Source organism: Lissotriton helveticus, chromosome 6 (assembly GCF_964261635.1).
Source record: "Lissotriton helveticus chromosome 6, aLisHel1.1, whole genome shotgun sequence".
Taxonomy (NCBI): Eukaryota; Metazoa; Chordata; class Amphibia; order Caudata; family Salamandridae; genus Lissotriton; species Lissotriton helveticus.
The window spans coordinates 1,542,095,349-1,542,116,625 of NC_136067.1; positions in this window are offsets into that span (position 1 = coordinate 1,542,095,349).

Sequence of the window (21,277 nt, forward strand, 5' to 3'; positions counted from 1 at the left end):
CAGAAGCACTTTTAGACCCATTTCCAAAGATCCAGGACTGGGGTGGCACCACTTGGGAGGGCAGGACTCACAGCTGTTGGGTTCAAGATTGTTGGAAGCCTGTTATGTGCCTGAGGCGTCAGATCAGAAAACCAGCCAGCGAGCTCTTGGAGTCGCTAAGGGTTCTGGGTTCAATAGATGCAGGCCCAGTCCTTCTCACACAGGCAAGAGGGAAGCAGGCAGCAGGTCATCATAACAGTCCTCCTGAAGAACTGTCTTTCAGAGCAGCAGTCCAGCAAAGTGGCAGTCCTTTTAGCAGCACAACAGCCCCTTTTCCTTGCAGATTATCCACAGGTCCAAATGTATACCAGAGAGTTCGTGTCTGAGGTCCTTCTTTTATACATGGTGTGCCTTTGAAGTGGAAAGAAGCTTCTATAGGCATCCCTTTGAAGTGCACAGATGCAGTTCCTTCCTGGCTCCAGACTAATTACAGGGGGTATGCACCCCTTTGTGTGGATAAAGGACACAGGCTTTTCACATGTAAGTGGGGCTGGGCCCAACTTCTCCCTCCAGTCCTTCCAGTGACAGCCCATGCAGTCACACCTAAGCTCCCATTTCGCATTGCTGTCTAGCAGGAATACACAAAGTTCAACTGTCACCCACACCAGTCAGGTGACCCAGAGACAGGCTGCAGGCACCAAATGGCTAAGGCAATAAAAGGCCAACTTCCTAAAAGTGACATTTTCAGAATTGCAATTTAAAATCCGACTTCATCATAAGTTAGGATTTTAAATTGTGATTCCAGAGACACTATACATGAACTGATTAACTCTTTCCATTTGGATATTATACTTATAAAATGTAATAAGGAAACTCCAATGTTAACCTATAGGAGAGCTAGGCCCTGCAGTAGTGAAAAACGAATGTACGCGTTTTTCACGACCAGGACATGTAAAACTTAAAAGTATATGTCCCACTTTTTAAATACATTGCACCCTGTCCTCTGGGCTGTCTAAGACCTACGCTGAGAGTGCCTTATATTTATTAAAAAAGGAAAGTTTGGGCCTGATTAAGGTTTGTTTTACTTGGTTGAACTGGCAGTTTAGAAACTGCACACACAGGCTGCAACGCCAAGCCTGAGACATGTTTAATGTGCTACTTGAGTGGGTGTCACAATCAGTGCTGCATTGCTGCAAACCCACTAGTAGCATTCATTTTATAGGCCCTCGACCGGGTACTGCCACTTCAGAACCACCACTATGCGACAGCCTTCCCAGCGCAAGACCCTTGCATCTCCTTCGATGGCAGCCTCAATGACAAACATCCTCATCGCAGCTACGTGGCTCATCAGAGCCAACACATCACACTCTGCTGCGCGGATCAGGACCAGCGCATCGCTGTCGCTGCATGGATCTGCACCGACTTATCGCCTCAACTGTACCATGCATCCTTGACGTTGAGGCACCCACAATTAAGGTACTTTTGTTCAGCAGACCCCTAGGTCCCTGTATCCGGCATGCGCTCTATTGCTGTTAGCCTGCACTTTTGACTTTCCCAAATAGCGCTTTTTTTGCTTCTAGGCACTATTTTTCCTAAAAAGTTTGAAATTCAATATCTGAAGTTTGAGTTATTGGATATTTGTTATTTTGGTCTTGTTTTATTTATTAAAATAAGTTGTAGTTTTCTAAACTTGTGTGGAATCTCTGTGTATGGTGTTTTCATTGTTGTATTGTTTGAAGTGTTGCACAAATATTGCATCTAAGTTAAACCTGACTGCTCTGTGTCAAACTACCAGAGGGTAAGGACAGGTTAATTTAGGGTTTGCCTGCTTCTTGCCCTGACTAGGATTGTAGATGCTGCTTGACTAACGCTCATACCGCAGTCAACCTACAACCTAATTTCTAACACATGGCAATAGAGTAATTTAGGGTTGAAATAGGTTCCTACATCGGAGAATCAGTAATAGCACACTTTTACATAGTTGGAACTATTTTCTTTGAAAGAGAAATGTTTTAATATTTGCTCTTCTATATGCTATTTCAGTAATAAACCAGTGGCTATGTTTGGATATCCGCTGTGCCTCTAGTGGAGATGGGTAGTGGGTAGTAACAAATTAACTAAAGGTCTTACAGTTATCACTATAACATTCACAGAGCCTTTCACATCCTCTCCTATTTGCCCGTGGATCCAGTTTTACAATGAATGACTTCATACCCCTACACTATTTGGCATAGTGTCCCTGAAATGCTGCGGGTGACTTCTAAGTTGGTGTATAGAAGCATTTTTTGACTAGATTCGTTTTTGGGGGGTGTTTTTAGCAATATGCAAACCAAAATAATGGCACCTGGTTCTGCCTCTGCTTATTTTTTTCCAGTGCTTAGCTGACTTTGAGTTGCCCTTTGTCCTTCTCAGTTGTTCATTAAACCCGCTATTTAGGCTTCCCTTTTGTCGTGTTCCCTACATACTCTGTTTGAGTTAAAGCTTTTTTTCAATAGGGCGTTTTGTTTGTTTTTGTTGCCAAGGTTTCCCGTCATCCTTTATCATAAACCTTCCCAAACATTACAATTGATTGCGATCATTTTGGGCTCCTACTGTCACCTGCAAACTGCAGGCTGGCCATGTCTTTTTATCATAGCAGGTTTTGGTAGCAGGAAAATATTCTATCGAGTTATAAAATCAAGCAGTAGCGTTTTTTTTACAAAGCCCGATTAAGCACTGAGGCCAGTGTTGAACTATTTCTTTATACCGCATCATCACGACAGAACAAGGCAACACAAACGCTCTAGAAGGAGAAATTATTAAAAATAGAAAAACACGCTGAGAGAGAGGCAAAAAAAGTCAGCGTGCGAGAGGAAGATGAGACAAAAAGTAAATATTATAGAAAAAAAGATGGTTAGATAGAAAGTGGTAGAAATAACGAAAGGTGGAAAGGTGAAAAGAAGGAATGAAACATTCAAAGAAAAAGGGAAGAAGAGGTGGAAAGGGAGGTAGGAGAGTGAAAGGACTGGAGAGTGAATGGAAGGGTGACATGATTTCATAAGAGGTAAAGGAAGAATAGCTGAATGATGGAAGGATGGATAGGAGTGGCAAGATCAATAGGTGAAAGGGTTAATAGATGGAAGAGCGGAGGAACAATGGATAGATGGGTGAAAAAGATGGAGGGAGTAAGAGTGGAAGGATGGATGGGTGAATGGACGGTGGGCTGGTTAAATGGATATATTGATGAATGAGTGAATGGGAAGATAGATGTATTAAGGGATGAAAAGAAAGGTAGGAGGATGGACAGATGACTGAATGAATAGATAAACATGGGTGAACGGATAAATGGATGGAAGGAGGATGAAAAGGTCACAGGAACTCTTCTTAAGAAGGTCGGGTCTGCGTGCTTCACGCGCTGGGTGTGATTAGAGGGATAACCAAGTGGAAGCTATTTTAATTTTCTGGGGGCATATGTATGAAACAAATTTTTAGTCGCAAATGCTGCGAATCGCAAAAAACAGCGTTTGGGACTACAAATTAGCAAAACGACATGTATGAGCAAAATCGCATCGCAATATTAAGTAATCACAAATTTTGCGATTCCTTAATTTTGCGTAAGCATTTAAGGAATCGCAAATTGCGATTCCTTAAATGCTATGTAACAAGCACCCAAGTTGTGCGATTTCTCCTTAAGAAATTGCAAATTACCACCAACTTCAAGTTGGTGGTAATTTGGGATTTCTTTCAAAAATGCACTTTTTGGCATTTTTCAAGGTGCCATGTGGCGCACATACATGCCCTTAGGGCATGTATGTGCACCATATGCGCACACATGCTCATTTCAGAAGTGCATCAGGGTGTCCTTATGACACCATTGCACCCTTGAAATTATTCTCAATTTGCGATTCTCAAATTGCGAATCGCAAATTGAGAATGACTTCCCATTCATTCCTATGGGCCTCCTGGCCCATAGGAATGAATAGACGGTATTCCTTGATTGCGATTTCGCAATTTACTAATCGCAATTAAGGAATGCTAAGAATTCGTTAAAAAATTGTGAATTTTTAAATACATCCCATTTTGCAATTCTCAAATAGCGATTCTCAAAAAATCGCTATTTGAGAATCGCAAAAACGGATTTTCATACATATGCCCCCTAGTTACTTCCTCGACTTGTAAACTCCTCTCCTTTGGCGTTATTAGCAAAAGTGCTGTGTCACCTGCTCATTTAAGTAGGTGAGAGCAAATGAACTGAGCGGCGGTCAAAACAGCTGTCTGTGCCTCAGCATTCAATGGCGCCATTCGCTGCTGATGTGCGATTGGGTGACCAGGTTCATCAGCGGCCCTCAGCACTTCAACATACTCGGGTCTTCTATGAGATTTTTCACAAAGTTCAGAAGAGTTTACTCATTTCTAGCTGGCAATATATCAATGGGTTGGAATGCCACTAGTGAAGTGAAGTGCCACTCTCCCTAACAAAGTCCCTTTCGAGATGACAAGGATGTTTCTAGGTTTGGCGGCAATCGACTCCCTACTTTTACTGCCATCTCTGACATGGGTCTCAGACAAAGGGCTTGAAGAGTAAGCTTTGCTTTGACATGCTGCATGACAATACGGAAATGCTGTTTTTAGTTCTTATTATCAACAGCTTTAATTTTCTGATTGAGAGCGCAGATATTCAACAAGCACTGGTAAAACCAGTAGGTCTGATTTTACTTTAAAGCCTGCCTTATAGGTTTGCTAGTACTGGTTTAAAAGTAACTAGAAGGGATAGCTATGTACATCGAATGCATATAGGAGATGGTTGAGAATAGTTTTCAGATGTAGAATAGTCCCTCATACATTCCAATGGAAGCACTTCAAGGATGAAGACATGATACATCAAATAGCCAATAGCATCAGGTGCGAGAGTGAGGCTCCTCTTGACAGAGCCAATGCCCACTCTTTGTACATTTTAAAGAATTGGTAACAATACATCTGGCTGATGGTGGCTCATTCTAGCCAGACCTAAGTATATGTATCTGTGGATCATTGTTCCTCAGTGGTGTTTTAGGTGTGGCATTACTTCCGTTTTACAAACCAGCAGCCAGAATAGGACCAGAAAAGTTTACAGAAGGTGAGTTTAGACACGACCAGAGAGGACAGACAGTCTAAAAGTGTCTTTCTTTGCTTTCTCTGTCGTTTTGTCGTTTTCTTCTTTCCTGCTAATTGTTTGGTGTTGCTTTTGACATTTGATGGTACACCCTTCCTGGTTACTTCCGAAGCAAACTGCATGATATTTAGATATTTGATAAGGAAACTACTATCAAGTAGGGTCATGCACATGCACAGGTTAACTCTCGTGTCTAGCAACTGTACTGTCCGGAATTTATCATAGGAGGCTATGAGAGCAGAGATGGTAGACTGGTGAAAGGATACTTCCATAAATAAAGATGGTGGTGGAACGACAAACACAGAATAGTAGTACTGACTAAGGTGCTGGGAATTAAAATAATAACAGAACATAGAAAAGTATAACAGATTTGTGAATGAATGAATTGACTTGTACAGAACACCTTGACAAATTGAATCTCCACAAGGTACAAACTCGGATTAGAAAGTTGGCTTGCATTGAACTAGTAAGATGTAGATTTTGAGTTACTTTCTCAAGGAAAATAATTTAGTCCCGGTGCGTGATTTCAGGAAGTGCAGTCCCTAGCTATGGCTTGGGTTGGAAAGTGCCTGCTCCTTTGTGTGTGGCAGCATGATAAGGATATGCAGAGGAGGCTGTGGTCTCCCACAACTTGTCCTCCTGCCTGGGGCTCTGCACTCTCCCACCTGGAATGGTAACCCCAGACTCCAGAAATGTCAGGGCACATGTGGCAGGTGTCCCACACAATTCTATCACCAGTTAAGGGCTGTTATCCTGCAACGGGGACACCAGCGTAAGGCCTGTACTCTTTGGTTGGACACGGGCCAGATCTGAGGTGAAGACAAACCGGTAGGGGCACTGCAAGCCCTGAACCTAGCCCTCCGACCCAGGGTCTGTACTCTTATGCTGGGCCTATGCTTGGCAAGCCAGGACCTTCAGGGGAGTACACCAACCCCCACCAAGGGAAACACATTCCTTATGAGTTGTGCAATAATCTGCCTGGCACAGATCTCCAGGCTCCTGTCTATTTGACAGAGCACGAAGACTCCCCCAAGCCAGAAGTGGCCTTACCAGGGTCAGTCCTGGAGTGCTCCAACCTCAGAGCTGCCAACCCCTGAGCCACTTGTCCTTCCACTGGGGACTGTCTCCCCCTCTCACTCCTTTCTCTAGACTCATGTGCTCTCCCAACAGGAGCGGTGCTGCCAGACACCAGAACTAGTGAGACACTCATTACAGCAGCCTCCCCCAGCTTAACTGAGACCTTGGGATCCCCCTCAGGTGATAGATCCCACTCCTGGTGTTCACTCATGGAACCAATCAGGCTCTGAGACTGGGTTTTGGGCACCTTGGGACTTAGCCTGCTCCCACCCCCTCTCCTCATAGATGGGACATGGGACCCCTCACCCATCCCTCTGCACTGGGACCTATCTGGGTCACAACCAACCTCCCCTACCTCACTTGGTTAGGTAACACCTGAGCCACCCCCTTCAGGATCACTACCAAAAATTTGTTCGGACCCTCTGGAATCCACCAAAAGGTCTGTCTCCAGTGCAAAGGCCCTGGGGTCAGAGAACTCACACTCCACCGGGTGTTGGAATAGCTCTGGGAAACAGAGACTTAAAATATGTTCTCCAATAATTGAATGCCACAGACACACACAAGTGTTAGACAAGCTAATCTTTGCATCACCATCCAGTACCTCACAAAACTACCTCACATCACTCTCCTGAGACTGGCAAAACAGCGTCTGACTGTTCCTGTCACACAACCCACATTCTTCTGGGCGTTCTCCATGCTCACATGCCAAGACGTCTACCATGGGACCCATCTACCTGCACCTCTCGTCTAGAGTCAGTAGAGTGTCCCTCCAACCACCAGGAATATGCTCCCCTGTGCTTGTCCCCCAATCCACCTCAGGGACACTGGCCCCTCAGGGATTCCCCATAACCCTGAACACCCTGGTGTATGTCAACCCCCTAATTTAAGTCAGGTGCCACATCTCTGGGTGTGTGTACTTTCCCCTCAGCACTAAATAACACCTTTTTCCTGCCACCATATGAGCTGGTCTCTATCCTCCTGGCTGTCACCACCAACTCAGCAGAGCTCACTTCCTGAGATACATACGTTTCCTTTTTCATGGCCTCAAGCCTCCTGAGCTCAACATCAGGCTCTCTCATTCTCAATTAATGTGGCAAAAGCAACTTCTTTTCTTCCAAGGCATGAACGTTCTTGCTCTCTTCTGCCTTTAGTCTCATGAAATCCAATTTGTGGCCCCAGGCCCTTTGCCTTTCCTCCATTTCCACTGCAGACAAATTCCTGGAGGAATGATTGCTATCATTCACAGAGGCTGCTCTCCCAACAGGCAAATCCTGGGATCTGAAGCTGCCCTCTGGCACACCCCCATCCACATCTGCGTCATCTGTCTTCCCAGCTTTTCTGGCCTCCCACCAGGCACTCAAGGCCTTTTGCAGCTCCTCTTTCCTAGAGGTGCTTTTACAAAATTGCTTGAGCTGATATACTTTGTAGGTATGCAGCATTTCAATTCTAAACTCCAATTCTGCTTCCTCTGCTGGTTTATCAGTTAGAGACATGATGCACAGATATTTCAAGGGTCAGATCAAAAATAGAACCAAATAACACAGAATGTGGTTGCATAGGGTCTCTAGTTGGCAGAGGTAGATATCTTTGTCCAAGTATGGACCCCTGCTTCTAGTCAGGGTAAGGGGGATACACACTTTAGATAACCCCTTCTCACCCCCTTGGTAGCTTGGCATGAGCAGACAGGCTTATCCCAAAGGCAATGTGTAAAGTATTTCTACAAAAAACACACAGTGATACAGTGGTAACACCACAATGGACACCACACCAGTTTAGAAAAATAAAGTATCTTTGTCTAAACTCAACAAGACAAAATGATAAAAATCCAACACAGTTATTTCCCCCCAAAAACTTGTAGAAAACAAATAGCTCCACATGGGGCTATTCCGATGTCTTGACAGCTATAAATTCAAAGTACGGCACCAAACGTGAGGTGTGCGGCATCGGGCCTTGAGTCACACAGACTCTCAAACAAACAGTACCTTTGGAAGACAAAGTCTATGACGATGCACAGCGTCAAGGAGGTGTGGCATCGGTGCTGACGCTGGCTTCCCAGCTGTCACGGGGAGGGGAGGCGAGGCCAGACGTCATGTCCATGAGGAAGCAATGTGTCGAATCCAGGACATGGGAAGTTGGCGGTGAGGCGTTGGTTCCGGTTAGGCGATGTAAAGTCGGCAAGTTTGTGAGGTCACCCTCTGCGGTCATCGGTGCCACAATAACAGGATGCAAGCGTTGTTGATGACGGAGTCGGTGCGAGCCCTGGCATTGGGAATGTCGATAACTGCAGGCGTCAGTATGTGTCGAAGGACATCAGAGCTGCGGTGCAGGCCGGGCAGTGCGTCTCTGGCCTCAATACAGGTTGCCGCATCACAGCGGTGGAGCTGACAGTGTCTGAGATTGTTTTTCTTGCTTCTCTTAGGTTTCTTCCAGCTCCCAACAACAGGGACAACTTCCAGAGGCCCACAACTGGAACAAGCACCTCCTGGCAGGTCAGAGCTCTCAGTAATAGAGTTCAGGGGAGCTAAGGGTGAAGTCTTTGTGTCCCTGAGACTTCAGAACAGGAGGCCAGCACACACAAGCCCTTGGAGATTTTAGTTCAAGCAGGTTTTCCAGATAAGTTTCAGACTGTGTCCTTTCCTTGGCAGAAGCAGCAACTGCAGGCCACCCTCACACAGCACAATGCAAAGGGACAGTACTCCTACTCACAGCTCTCCAGCTCTTCACCTTGGCAAAGGTTCCTCTTGAGTCCAGAAGTGATATAAAATTTAGGGGTTTAAGGTCCAGTTCTTATACCCCATTTTGTCTTTGTTCTTTTTTGTGCAAGGTTCTCTGAGCCTAGTCCAAACCACTTCTGTTCTCACTGGTGCAGTATGATCACAGGGGGAGGAGACAGCATTGTGCAAGGGAGACAGGCCCTATTCAGGTGCAAGGAAAACTCCTTCCACTACTCTAAATGCAGCCAAGGTCTATTTAGTTCACATTTTAGTCACCCAGGAAGGGCCAGGCACACCTCAACCCCCTAGTGGTTTTCTATAGTGAATGGACATCCCCAGCCCCTGTCACTCTAAAACCAGATAGTCAGTCCACAAACAGGCAGAGGCACACAGTATGGTTAAACAAGAAAATGCATAGTTTCTAAACAGTGGCATTTTCATCCACACAATGTAAAAAACATTTTCACTAAAAGATGTGTTATTAATGTGTGAGTTCAGAGAGCCTAAACTTTATTCCTCCATCTTGTCCCAATGGGAAGTTATGCTTGTAAGATGTTAGAAAGTATCTCCCAGGCTATCCTATGGGACAAATAGCCTTTCAATAGTGAAAGATGAAATTGGCAGTATTTCACTATCAGGACATGTCACACACACCAGTACAAGTCTTACCCTTCATATACACTGCACCATGCCCATGGGGGTACCTTGGGCCTACCTGAGGGGTGTCTTACATGCAATAAAAGGGAAGGTAAGGGCCAGGCAAGTGGGTGCACTTGCCAGGTCGACATGGCAGCTCAAAACTGCACGCTGACACTGCAGTGGCAGGCGTGAGTTACATTTGCAAGGACACTGATGTGGGTGCACAATCAGTGCTGCAGGTCCACTAGTAGCATTTGATTTACAGGCCCTGGCATGCTCTGTGCACTTTACTAGGGGTTTACCATTAAATCAAATATGCAAATTATGGATAACCAATTATTTTCACAATATACTCAGAGAGCATATGCACTCTAGCAGTGGTAAAGTGTCCAGAGTCCTAAAGCCAACACAAACAAGGCAAGAAAATGTAGGAGGGAGAAGTAAAATATTTGGGGATAAACCTGCAAAAAGGGCCAAGTCCAGCACAGCGTTTTAAAATATTCTAGATGCAAGCCTTTGTAGGTCTGTCAGGCAGCCTTAAAAAAGTATTAAAACATAGCTGCTTTAACTGCAGCAAAAGTGTTCCTCTTTCTGAGAAGGACTAGTTGTGTGTATATTCCAGCCAACTATTCACCAAGTTAATGGCACCTTTCCGCAGCCAAAGTGGCGACAAAATTATCACCCCATTCACAAGCTGGTGATAACAGCCCGTACCACCAGTTTATCTGCGATAGCAGCCACAAAAAACATCGCCACAGATGACCCCGGCAACTATCGCTAATGAGATGCAGAGTAGGCATTCCTGTGCAAAAAGCTGCTACAACGGATCACTGACATAATATCGACGGACATAATAGCGACTACCAAAAATATCGGCAACAAAATATCGACAAACAAAATATCGAGTTTCTATCTACAAACGGGTCAGTACTAAAATATCGAGTCAAAAATATCGTTTAAAATTTTTTTCAGCCAGATTCATGAAGCCAAAATCGGCTCGCAAAGGGCCAGATTCTGCGAATCTGGCCCTTTGCGAGCGCTTTTTTTGCATTTGGGATTCATCATCCCAAATGCAAAAATCGCAAATTTTGAAATCGCTAAATTGCGAAGAATTGCATTTAAGGAATCTCTATTTGAGATTCCTTAAATGCAATTCATGAACCATTTTAGAATTGCGAATTCGCAATCTTGGGCCGCTATTTACCACGAAGTCTGACTTCGTGGTAAATAGCGAAAACTTAGAAAAATGCACTTTAGTGCATTTTTCTAAGTTGGATGTTACACACACACATGCCCTTTGGACATGTGTGTGCGCAACACCAGTGTAAATCACCATTTATGGGGTGCTACCTTTGAAATCGCATCCTTATTTGCGATTCGCTGTGGTGAGTCATTCCTTATTTACGATTAGCAATTGCCGAATCGCAAATAAGGAAGCAGTAGAAATCGCTGTAAATTTTGCGATTTCTACATGCATCCCATTTTGCGAGTCTTTAATAGCGATTCCTTAATAATCGCTATTAAGGACTCGCAAAAGAGGCGCATTATGATGAATCTGGGGGATAGTTTGTAAAAATATCGAATTTCCTAAAAACAATGTTAAATTAAATGTTAAATAAAAAAAAAAATGTAATAACTAAAATACACTTAAAAATACTTAAAGTACATTAAACTTATTAAATAATTAATTAAAGTTATAAAAAATACAATCATATTTATTAAAGCATATATATATATAGTAACATAATATCACAAAAAAATATGCAATATTATTACCGTAGAATAGCGGAAGTGTAAAAATTACTATTCCCACTCCAGAGAGTGCAACAGTAGGGAAAGCGTTGGATAGCGTAGGGGTAAAAATTACTATTCCCACTCCAAAAAGTGCAACAGTAGGGAAAGCGTTGGATAGCGCAGGAGTAAAAATTACTATTCCAACTCCAGAGAGTGCAACAGTAGGGAAAGCGTTGGATAGCGCAGGGGTAAAAATTACTATTCCCACTCCAGAGAGTGCAACAGTAGGGAAAGCGTTGGATAGCGTAGGGGTTAAAATTACTATTCCCACTCCAAAGAGTGCAACAGTAGGGAAAGCATTGGATAGCGTAGGGGTAAAAATTACTATTCCCACTCCAATGAGTGCAACAGCAGGGAAAGCGTTGGATAGCGTAGGGGTAAAAATTACTATTCCAACTCCAGAGAGTGCAACAGTAGGGAAAGCGTTGGATAGTGTAGGGGTAAAAATTACTATTCCCACTCCAGAGAGTGCAACAGCAGGGAAAGCGTTGGATAGCGTAGGGGTAAAAATTACCATTCCAACTCCAGAGAGTGCAACAGTAGGGAAAGCGTTGGATAGCGTAGGGGTATAAATTACTATTCCCACTCCAGTGAGTGCAAGAAGTAGGGAAAGCGTTGGATAGCGTAGGGGTAAAAATTACTATTCCCACTCCAGAGAGTGCAACAGTAGGGAAAGCGTTGGATAGCGTAGGGGTAAAAATTACTATTCCCACTCCAGTGAGTGCAACAGTAGGGAAAGTAAATACTTCATATATTATTTAAAAAATAGATATATTAATATCTATAAAAAATTAATTAAAAGTAATTACCAATTTAATATAATATAATAATTAATCAATTAAAAATACAAATTAAAATAAATTATTACAATTAGTTACCTATTAATACAAGTTAATGACAAATTAACAAATAATTAATTAGCAGATAAAATTATTTAACAATTAATTCAAAATAAATACCAATAAATAAATTTACATATTTATTTATTATAATTAAATTACTTCGCACCCTATTCCCCTATAGACCCCCAACCCACTACAGAAAATAAATTAGTAAAATTAACATAATTATCAATTAATCAATTAAATAAAATTAATTGGCAATTAAAATTTAATTAATTACTAAAAATAAATACCAATAAATACATTTACATATTTAATTAATTATAATTAAATTACTTCCCACCGTATTGCCCTTTAAACCCACAACCTGCTACAGAATTTAATTAATTCATTAATTAAAATAAATTGTAACATAAATACACACTTTTCACACATATAATAACATAAAAAACACTATAAAAAATTCGATATTATTAAAAATTTGATAATTTTAATAACCTATATTATATACTTCGATATTTTGACTTTCTATATTTTTAAAATTCGATATTACATTACTTACCTTAAAAACGATATTTTTGATGACTATATTCTGTCCATTCGATATTTTGTCCTTTCTATATGTTTACCGCTACAACACCACTCCGCAACATTCTCAATGACCAGCCAGATTGGCGATAAGAACCCAAAACAGGTGATAAGGTGCGTTAGTAGTAGGAAATTAACACCTGCTCTCACCTCGTGTAAAGTCGGATTACAGCCTGCACCACAAAAGGGAGCCCAGCCCACAGCCATACATGAAGAGCAAGAGATGCCATGGAGCCACTGATCATGCAGCTCGGAGCCCCAACAGGGCCACAACACCGACCACCCCCAGAACCCCCCCCCCCGGCACCCCCCGGAATATTCACAGGCAAAGACATGCCACATCAACTTCACAAAATCATGTACCAAAGAATCCGCCTGATGTCGCACAGTCACAACAGGTAACATGCATGTGTCGTCACAAAAATGAGCATCACACATTCACCTTCGAATTACCAAAGGAAAATGGATTCAAAAGAACATTAATGAAGACACATGGCGGCTTTCCTTCGGACAATCTGTAGGTCACAGCCTGCAAGACAAAAAGCCAGATAAGAAGGTGTGTCATGCACTCATCAAAGGACAGTGAGGGAGCGAAGGAGAGAGACACAGAGAGAGAGAAAGAGAGGGAGAGAGAGAGAGAGAAAGACGGAAAGAGAGGGAGAGAGAAAGACGGAAAGAGAGGGAGGGAGAGGAAGATGGAAAGAAGGAGGGAAAGAGAAAGACAGAAAAAGAGGGAGAGAGAGGAAGACGGAAAGAGAGGGAGGGAGACAGGAAGACGGAAAGAGAGGGGGGATGGAGACACAGCGACAAGAAGAGAGGGAAAGGAAGAGAGAGTCCCGACACTGCGCACCTATGCCTTACTGCTCACTTGCTGCCACCAATGCGTCTCCAACCACGTGCTGGTATGTAGTGCAGTTCACCAGGTCCCTCATTGGAAACAGATCCCTCATCTGAAACAGAGTCCAGATACATGAATAGCAAAGTACACACAATTGCACATTCCATCATTGCTTATCTGCCCCTGCGCACCCAGGCAGCTGCACCCCAGCCCTTCCTGCCGCCCATCAGTGCATGCCCACCCCTGCACACCCAGGCAGCTGAACCCCTGCACCTCCTGCCAACCAGCGGTGCATGCCTGCCCCTGCACAGCCAGGCGGCTGCACGCCAGCCCCTCCTGCTGCCCAGCAGTGGGACCACTGACAGAATATCGACAGACAAAATTTCAACCTACCAAAATATCGAGGTAAAAATATAGAATGCCGGAATATCGACTGCCTATCTACAAACAGGTAAGTACAAAAATATCGACTCCAAAATATCGATTGGAAAAAAAATAGACTGTCAAAATATCGAATTTTTTAAATGTCTTAAAATTAATTTAAAACTGATATAATGATAAATATAACTAATTTAAACATACTTAAAATAATTGAATAAATGTTAAATTAATAAATAATTAATGTAACTTTAAAATAAAAAAAATAAAAAAATGTAATACATATATATATATATATATATGAACAAACAAGGGATGCCCTTGAGGAGATGTCACTCCTGGAAGAGTTACCGCACTTTGGCGGACAGTTCAGCAGCACCATGATTGCTTTCAAATTTGGAACGAAGGTGGCAATACCCACTGGGGTGTTTTTTTTCAGTAACTCAGGTCTTGATAAGTAATGAACTGCAAATACCAGAATGCTCTGCTTGTCAACGCCCACAGGGGCGGGACTGTGACATTAATTAAATGGAGTTCTGAACGCAGCTGCCGCCTCCGTGTCTCTGTGAATGCCAGTGAACAAGGGCTTACTGCTTGAAACGCGTCTGGCGATATTCAGGAGCGAAGTGAGAAGGGCAGCAGGGCTGCCGCTGCCGTGGGTGTAAGTGCGGTAACTCTTCCAGGAGTGACATCTCCTCAAGGGCATTTCTAAATAGATACCAATAAATAAAATAACATATTTAATTAATTATAATTAAATTACTTCCCACCCTATTCCCCTATAAAACCACAACCCACTACAGAAAATAAATTACTAAAATGAACATATTTATCACCTAATCAATTATAATTAAATACCAATTATATTTTAATTAATTACCAATTAATAATTAATTAACAATTAATTCTAAATGAATACCAATAAATAAAATAACATATTTAATTAATTATAATTAAATTACTTCCCACCCTATTCCTCTATTAACCCACAACCCGCTACAGAAAATACATTATTAAAATTAACATATTTATCAATTAATCAATTAAAATTAATTACAAATTATATTTTAATTAATTACCTATTAATAATTAATTAACAATTATTTCTAAATAAATACCAATAAATAAAATAACATATTTAATTAATTATAATTAAATTACTTCCCACCCTATTCCCTTATAAACCGACAACCCGATACAGAAAATAAATTACTAAAATTAACATATTAATCAATTAATCAATTAAAATTAATTACAAATTATATTTTAATTAATTACCAATTAATAATTAATTAAAAATTCTAAATAAATACCAATAAGTAAAATAACATATTTAATTAATTATAATTAAATTACTTCCCACCCTATTCCCCTATAAACCCACAACCCGCTACAGATTTATATTACACAAAAATGTAAAATAATATTAACTTACCTTAATTTCGATATTTTTGTTGTCTATATTCTGTCTAGTTGATATTATGTCCATTCTATATTTTGGAATCGATAATATTGCTATTCTATTCGATATTACAATTTTCTAGTCGATATTTTGGTAGTCTATATTCTGTCTGGTCGATATTATGTCTATTCTATATTTTTGACTCGATATTCTGTCTAGTCGAAATAAAAAACTCGATATTTTGACTCTATACCCCAGCAGTGCATACCCACCCCTGCACACCCAGAACCCACTCCTCACCTTCCCCCACCGGCGTGCCATAAAGCGGGCCCACCACTTACCAGTGCAAGCCCCAAGCAGAGGCCTGCAAACTTGGCACCCTCCACATCATGCTGCCCCACTCCGCGGGCCACCAGGTCTCACATTTGATTCTGGGTCTTGATTTTGCTATGGCAGAGGATATACAAACGCACACAACATCATCGCAGGCTGCACACCCGCTCAGCCCTTGAGGTGCCACTAACTCCGTGACCGCATTGGCCACACCACGTGGCGGTAGGCACGTACTGCCCACTGGCTCAGGCCTACACTGCGGACAAGCGGGGCTCACAACGATCGTCACCAGTCCGGACCACCAGGACGGGGCATCATTGCAGGCTGCACCGCTCAGCAGTTAAGGTGCCCCTACCACACTGCACTGAAAGTCACCGTCCCGTGGTGGTGTGCCTTTGCCAGCTACAGTGTATCCGGTGCCACCAGGGGGTCGATTCCGATCCGGTAAAATAATCCGGCGTACGAATCGTATCCGGAGCCGTTTCCGTACGACTCGTACAGACGCCGTACGACCGGACGATTCCGATCCCGATCGGCCGACCCGTACGCGATTCGTACGGTACACGTCGATTCGTACGGAAAAGCGCACGATCACCTACACACCGTACGGCACGTACCCCCCATGATCGCAGGGGTACGCGGCGTACCCCTGTGGTCATGCGGGGTACGTGCCGTACACCCAGCGTACATGGGGTACGTGCCGTACACCCACTGTACATGGGGTACGGTGCGTACCCCATGTACGCTGGGTGTACGGCACGTATCCCGCATGACCACAGGGGTATGCCGCGTACCCCTGCGATCATGAGGGGTACGTGCCGTAACCGGGGGGGGGCGTTCCGTACCTGTTTCGGCGCGAACTCTGCGTTTACGACTGTTTTCGGCTCCCGTAGGAAAAGGGTCGTACGGCGCGTACCCGACACGAATCGTACTTGCTGGGTCGTAAAAACGTGCCGCGATGTCGCGTACAGCGGGTTCCGAGTGAGATTCGTATGGAGATTTGAGTCGTACGGAGTCCTGTACGACTCGTACGGAGTTCGGCACCTAGTACGGATCGTACTTCATCGTACGTACGGGACGTCTACGGATACGATTCGTACGGGGAAAAAACTCTCCGTACGACCATTCGGAGCGCATTTTACCGGATCGGAATCGACACCCAAGTCTGTGCCCCGTAAGTCATGGACCCTCTATTATTGAGTATTGTGGTGCGGACGACAGCATGTCACCTACGGCCCTGGAGAATGGGATGTTGCAGAGCCCTAGGCCCTCATGCCTACATGAACACCACATGGATGCACCCAGATAGAGAGTGGAAATGGCGTCGAGCATGTGCGCCCGGCCCTTTTTATTGGCAGGGTCCCATGCCTTGTGACACGTGTGCTGAATGGGTGTGGTGTGGGTGTAAAACAGCCATGAGGGAGTGGCTGTGGCATGCTGACAACTAGACCTGTGATGTGCAGATCACTACAGGGAAGACCTGGCACATGTAGCATTGTCGTCCCCCCCTGTGTGCATAAGCGGAGTGGGCTAGCCTGGTGTATGCAAGTCCAGTGTAAGGATCTGAACAATGACCCCGGAGCTCTGGGCGTGGTTCCATACGTGGCAGGTCAAGGAAGTGACTTATGTGTGTGTACCTGTTGTTGTGTCGGCACCACCCCGACCGCATTTGGAAATGTGTCACCCTGTGACCCAAGTCCAACGACATGAGCAACATGGACGTAAGGGGGAATCACTGAGCCTACATTCATCCATAATTCCACACTTGAAAGATCAGAGACATGACAAATCTGTGTGATTATGTATGTTTAATGACCATTCAGTGGATTGTTGCAGCTGGAGCAGTACAGGGCCATGCAAACCCCACTTTACAATGTTGGCCCGTGGAGGGCCAGCCAGAGTCCTTCAGGGAATGACAAGTCAAAAGGAAGAGGAAGAGTTCAGTCCACAGTCTGATTGCTGTGTCATTGGCAATCAAACAGAATATGGAAGTCCATGTTGAGGTCCAAGGTGAGTGTCGCAGAGTGTATCTGGGACAGGGGAAGGTGATGATGCAGAGGGCAGAACCAAGCAGAACCAGGCCCTATGGCGGGGATGAATGCTACTGCGTCCTTCTCACCACAATGGCAGATTCATCCACATCTTTGTCCTCTGCTGTTTCATGTGCCTCACGTTGGGTGGTGGTGTTCTGTCTCCAGCACTGTGTGGCAGTGATACCTCAGGGGTCGGAGGTGGAATGTCTGCTGCACTGTGTGGCACTGACACTTCAGGGGGTGGAGATGTGGATGTATTATTATTATTGAGTTTTATATCGCGCGTGGTTACCCTTGGGCATCCCAGCGCTCATCCAGAGAACACACCATAACAGAGACAAAGCATTAGGCAGGGAACAGATAGGTCTTTAAGAATTTGCGAAATCGTAAAGTGCCAGTTTCGGAGCGCAGGTCAAGCGGAAGGGAATTCCACAAAACAGCTACATTAACGGAAAATCTTCTACCGCCAGTCCTGGCCTTTTTTACTCTCGCGACTTGCAAGAGATGTTGGTGATCTGAGCGAAGGGCGCGGGGGGCCTTATAAGATTGAACCATGCCCCGTAGGATAGGTGGCCCTTTCCCCTGCAAGATTTTGTGGGCCATACAGAGTGCCTTAAACTTCACCCTCTCTCTGACAGGGAGCCAGTGAAGCGCCTTCAACGCGGGACGGGCTGATTGCCGCCTGGGAAGGTCCGTCAAGAGCCTGGCAGCAGCGTTTTGTACTTGCTGCAATTTGTTTAAAGTTGATTCTGGCACCCCCAGAAACAGCGCATTGCTGTAATCCAGACGTGAAATGATGAGCCCCTGAATTAATAACCTCCTGGTGGCCATCGGGAGGAGGGGTAGGATCTTCCGGGCTGACCGGAGCAGGCCGAAACACACGCCTGCGGTCTTTTTAGCGTGTGACTTAAAAGAAAGGTCCTGCTCCAGCCAAACCCCCAAGCTCTTAATCTCCTGTTTAGGGGTGGGTGGCGCTCCCAGACAGCTAGGCCAGCTACTTGGGGACAAGGAGGGAGGAGAGTTCCCCAACATCATCAGTTCGGTTTTTGAACCGTTGAGTTTAAGTGCTGAGTTGCACATCCAGGTAAAGATCTTGGCCAAGCATGTGTGCAGCTGGTCGGGTTGATTCGCCACCTGGGGGAGCCCTACCACAAACTGGGTATCATCAGCATAGCTGATGATCTTGATACCCAGTTGAAGTACCACACTCTCCAGTGGGGCCATATAAATGTTGAACAATGTGGGGCTCAACGATGAGCCCTGTGGCACACCACACTGGAGAGGGACCGATGTTGACTTCTCGTGGCCTTCCCAGACCTCGAACGTCCGGTCTTCCAAAAAGGACGCGAGCCATTTCAGGGCCATCCCGGAGACCCCCACCCCCGACAGCCGCTGGAGTAACACCTGATGGTTTACGGTGTCAAATGCCGCACTGAGGTCCAGGAGGATCACTGCCACCGATCCCCCTGAATCCAAAATGCTCCTGGCCTTCTCCACGACTGCCAGCAGGGCAGTGTCCGTCCCCTGGCCAGGGCAAAAGCCCGTTTGAGAGTCACCCAGAAGGGAGTTGGATTCCAGAAAACACGATAGGCGCCTATTCACAAGTTTCTCCGCCACCTTGCTGAGGCCGGGGAGTAGGGAAATAGGCCTAAAGTTAGCAAGGTCGGCGGGATCCAGGCTGGGCTTCTTCAGGAGGGCCTTAACTACCGCTCCCTTCCAACTGGGGGGCACCACTCCTTGAGTGAAGGATAGATTTATAAGGTCCGTCACTGGGCCGCCGATGGTAGAGGCTACCTGCTTCAGGTATTTCATCGGAACTGGGTCTCTCGGAGACCCACTCTTCACGGTAACCAGGACCCCGAGAACTTCGTCCACAGTGACTGGTCCAAAGGAGACCAGCTCTGCTGTCCTCTCCCCGGGCCGAGACCCTAGGTTACCAACAGAGGATGTCTCCTGGACTAACCGAGGGAGGGATGCCAAGATGTTTTCTATCTTGGATTTGAAAAAAGAGGCTAGTTCTGAGCATTTCTCACGCGGGTTGTCGTGAATGACCAGAGGTTCAGGAGTTTTCAAAAGTTCTCTGATGACCTTAAATGACTCTTTCGAGGAGTTGGAAGAGAGACCTATTCTCTCCTCGAAGAACTCAGATTTCGCTACCCGGATAGCGGATTTATAAGTATTAAGAGCCGCCCGATATTCTCTCCGGCTCACTTCGCCCCAGTCCTTCCTCCAGATCCGCTCCCGCCTCTTGCAGCCCTTCCTCAATGTTCTGAGCTCTGGCGTGTACCAGGGAGCTGATCCCACTCTCCTACCCCTAGTAAGTAGTCTTTTCTTAGGGAGGATAGCATCGAGCGAGTTGGTCAGCCAGGTGTTTACGTTCTCATCAGCTACTAACGGGTCAGGCCCGGGAATGGGACGGGACGCCTCCAAATGTACCGCCCAGATATCCACTGGGAGCCTAGACCAGGCTCTTTCCACCGTATGTACCCTAGGTGTAGATGCCACTGGGACGTCAAACTGCCACCGAGCCGGAATCATAAAATGGTCTGTCCAGGGCAGAGCCAGCGCGGGCAGAACTTTGAGGCGGTCCGAATTTGAAAAAATAGGATCAAGCAAATGTCCCTTTCCGTGCGTTGCACCCGAATTGACCAAGTTAATCTCAAATGCTTTAAGATCACACTGCAGATCTACTCCCAGAGAGTTATAGGGGTCATCAAAATGGATGTTAAAGTCACCCAATGCCACAAAGTTGGCAGTGGAAGAGGCAAGGAGCGCGACCGTTTCAAGAAAGGAGTTGAGAAAATTGCCCATGATCCCAGGTGGACGGTAAACAAGAAGGCCTGCCAAGGAAGCGGTGGGCGACAAGCGTAGAGAGAACTGACAGCTCTCGCAATCGCTCATCCCTCCATCCTGAACCTTACAGGTTAACGTATCCCTGTAAAGGATAGCAATTCCACCTCCCCGCCCCACTGGTCTATCTAGATGAAATATAAGAAAGCCAGGTGGAAGTGCTCTGACCATATCCGGGCCGGAGCAGGAAGAGATCCAGGTCTCTGTAAGGAACAACACGTCCAGCTTATGGTCAAGAATAAGGGAATTGATTTCTGTCGCATGACTAGGGAGGGACCGGCAATTCAACAGGGCCATTGATAACACACAATTGTCTGTGGCCGTTTCCTGACCCAGATTACAGGCCCCGCAAGGCAGAAACGGTTGTCCTCTCTTGTGAACAAATCTACATGGGGCGAGTTTCGAAGACCGCCAGAACATGAGTTCCTCCCTCGTGTACCTGATGCAGCTGGGTATAGCTCCCGTGAGTCGAACAGGGGGACCAGCCCTGAGCCCGTCTGGGCCTGGACGGGCACAGACGGGCTGAACTCTGGCGTAACTCCGGTGTCAGTCCGGCGTGGCCGCTGCGCGTGGCCGCTACGCGTCAGCATGGCTGCCTATATGCACGCCTAGCGAGTAGGAAAGAGGACTTGAGCGCGCGATGAGACCCACTCACCCAATATGGCCGCCACGAGTCAGG